We start from the raw sequence: 3,381 nt of genomic DNA, 5'->3' as shown, positions 1-3,381 counted from the left end.
TCCATGAAGCCCTATGGATGCTGTAAGATACGGATGGAGTTTGTTTCTCATAGCCCAGCCAAAGGTACACAACAACTCAGTGGATGGTGCACTCGCCAGTATTTTCTGATGAAGCTTGGAATAAGAGTGTCTGAAAATGCTTCCTGGGAGTTCTATTTCCTTTTTTGTTAAGTTTCTATTAATAACACATCTTAATTATTACAATCTTCCAATGAATCTTCTGTCTGATAGGGCAAGTGTGCTCACTCTAACTTTTATTTCAAAGTGATTGTGGTTATTCTCAAGCCTTTATGAGGCTTGAGAATAAAATAAAATGCATGAGGTTTCCACATGCATTTTATAATCAGTGTGTCAAGTTTCACAAAACTTCTTGCTTGGTTCTCAGTGAGAGTTGACCATATGGGGTTGAAGGCCACAGTTCAAGAAGTAAAGTGGCGATCTTCATGTAGAAAAGCTCATCTTCTTGGTGATTTAAAATGGAACATGAATATCTACTGGTTTATTTCGAGACTAGATCTTTCTGTAGCCCAGATTGATGGAAACCCCTGAGCTTTCCTTTCTTAGCCTTCTCTGCCTAGGTGGCAAGGTTTACAGCTTGTATCATAACACCCCACCTTCATTTGAACCAAAAGAGTTCTGATCACCATATTACATACGTTTACATTGTGGCACACCGAGAGTTTTTAGATCCAAAGCTTTTTTTTAAAAAAAGAAGGACTGCAGTGTTTCAGAGTGATGATAAGTGAACTGTAGACGAAAGCTTCCTTTCCACTGGCCAAGGTCACATGCCCGAGACTTAACTCATGACTGTGGCAGGGAACTGGAAGAGTGCTTTTTCAATCCAGATGCATGGTTCAGCCTAAGCCTGAGGTAGGTGGCCTCTGCCACCCCTAAATCACAAATGCTACAGACTCTGTAGTCTAGAGCAGTGGTCTGAACCTTCCTAGCATGACTCTACTACACAGTTCCTCATGTTGTGGTGACCTCCAACTAGAACATTATTTTTGAGGCTACTTCACAACTGTAATTTTGCTACTGTTATGAATTGTAATGTAAATAATTCTGCTTTCCAATGGTCTTAGGTGATCTCTGCTCCCCAAGGTTCATTTGCTCCCCGAAGAGATCCCAACACACAGGTTGAGAATCACTGGCATGAGGGATAGAATACCCCAAAGGAAAATTAAGTGCTGGAAAAGCAAATAAGATATCTTCTACAGCTTCTTAGAAGTAACAGTTGGTGATCTTACATGCTTTTCTCCCCAGGGAAAGGGGGACAACAGCAAGACCTTAGGATATGAAATTTTCCAATAAGGTAAACACCAGCAACATGTATCTATTCCAATGGAAATTAAGTGAAATTATAAGGCAGCTCCCTAGTCATGCCATATTTCCGGTGACTAAGTTCGTTACTCTGTAGTGTAGACTGTTAACATTGTCATTATGGTAGTGAACTAGGTTATTTGAAAACAAGTATCTGAAAAATATGCTTTCCTAGCCTAGCCCTCTAAGTATCCTACTGAAGGAGTTGTTATCAATTACTCAGTGAGATGGCTTGACTGATAAAGGTATTTGCTGCCAAGGCTGACAACCTGAGTTTGATGTCTGGGACCCACACAGTGGAAGGAGGTCAAAGGGGACTACAGCAACTTGTCCTCTGACCTCCACATATGAGTCCTCTTTCCCCATGCACCCCCCGCCCTCTCACAGGTACTCCGTTCCATAAATGTTTTAAAAGCTGAAATGCATAGCTAAATAACACTCTAAAAATGTTTTTGAGGAAAATCTCCATTCTCATGAGTAGTAAGTCCTATTTTAAAACACATTGCCAATTAGATAAGCAAAAACGAAATCAAACTATTTTTTAACAAGTATTAGTAGAGTTGAAGATACATGGTAATTTGTTACCTATGGGAATGATGTGGCCATCTAGGTTAACTACAAGACTTTTGACATCAACAAATTGCTTCGATCAGTGTAGGGAGAAGATCGCTGAGCGGCCGCTAAAGCAGCTTGGGACAGAATGAAAATACTAGAAGCAGTGGTCTGGGAGCGCGAAGGGAGGAGGAGTGCACCACTGTAGGTGCTGCGAGATGTAGGATGCAGAGGCAGGAAAAGAACCTGGCCTGGGTTTGGCAGTCTTTAGCCTCTCTGTGGCTCTCCACAGGGCGCGCGCCCGCTTGCGAATGTCTGTGATTGTGGCGATGTAGGTTGCGCAGGCTCAGTTGTGTCCCGCCACCTTCTGGCGTTTATGAGCTGGCTTTGGTCGAAAGGGGGTACTAGGTGGGCCCTGCTGTTATTCAGCTGCCCAGCAACCATCTCTGGCCAGCTGTGGGGCAGTTTGCTGGTTGACTGACTGTCCTCTCCTTAGGAGATCTTGCAGCCCTAGCGACCTGATTTAGGTGATCTGAGGTGAGCAGGACAGCACGTAACATATTTAATAGTTTTCTTTGACTAGATATTAAGTGAATTTGGGTACTTACGTTTCTATTACGCCCTCTTTTAAAACAAAAGTTTTCAAACTTGTACAAAACTTCTGCTTCTTTTTTTTAAATGTGTTTAAAATTTATGTCTAGACGCTATGATCCAACTGAATTTTGACACAGATGCTATTTCAACCATCAGAATATTCTTCCCCCTTCCCTACATTCTTTACATCTCTCCTTTATATTCCCATGTTTACCCACACCCATCCTTTCATCTAGTAACTGCTACATACCGGCTACCCTGTAGTTTTATCTTTCCCAGAATGTTCCCTAAAAGGAATGCTAACCGTATAACCTTTTAAGTCTAGCTTATTCAGTGAACTGGAACTTCATATTTGTATTGTTCAGCAACTGTTTATTCCTTCTTGAGTAATATTCCATTGCATGTATGGATATACCTGTCTGCTCATTCACCAACTGAAGGAATTTGGAGTTATGAGTAAATACAGCTCACAGTGAAAATGTATCCTTTGATAAAACCCACAGAGAGAGTGTGGTAGAGGGAGTATATCTCAATCCAGTGAAAGCTACATATGACACATAATCAATACAGTGCTCAATGGAGAAAAACATGAGGCAATTTTATTAAAATCAGGAACAATTTGAGGCTGTCCATTCTCCTATTTTAAAAAGTGTCTGAGGTTCGAGGTACAGCAACATGACAAGAGAAGGAAATAAAAAAGATGGGACTGGGAAACAAAGTCAAGTATCGCTGCCAGCTGGTGATACAATACAACATGCAAGAAACCCTAAAGTATCAATAGGAAAATAGAGCAAAGTGGCAGTATACAAGATTAACATAAAAATCCACAGCCATTCTGTATACCAATGACATACTGAGAGAAATCAGGGAATTGACAACAGTAATCAAACACTCAAAACAAACCATAGGTTTGGG

General features: G+C 41.1%; 1 protein-coding gene across 3 annotated transcripts in view; it reads left to right on the top strand.

The window, feature by feature from the left end:
• Positions 1 to 2,211: 2,211 nt before the first annotated feature.
• Positions 2,212 to 3,381, top strand: part of Ankib1 (ankyrin repeat and IBR domain containing 1) — a 174,553-nt gene continuing 173,383 nt past the window's right edge. For all 3 annotated transcript variants that reach the window (XM_031379935.1, XM_031379933.1, XM_031379930.1), the window contains exon 1: positions 2,212 to 2,409. The gene's annotated coding sequence lies outside the window, so the exon portion shown is untranslated. The remainder of the gene's footprint in view (positions 2,410 to 3,381) is intronic.

Source organism: Mastomys coucha, unplaced genomic scaffold (genome assembly GCF_008632895.1).
Source record: "Mastomys coucha isolate ucsf_1 unplaced genomic scaffold, UCSF_Mcou_1 pScaffold19, whole genome shotgun sequence".
NCBI classification, from domain to species: domain Eukaryota; kingdom Metazoa; phylum Chordata; class Mammalia; order Rodentia; family Muridae; genus Mastomys; species Mastomys coucha.
This window is presented reverse-complemented; position numbering and strand designations above follow the sequence as displayed.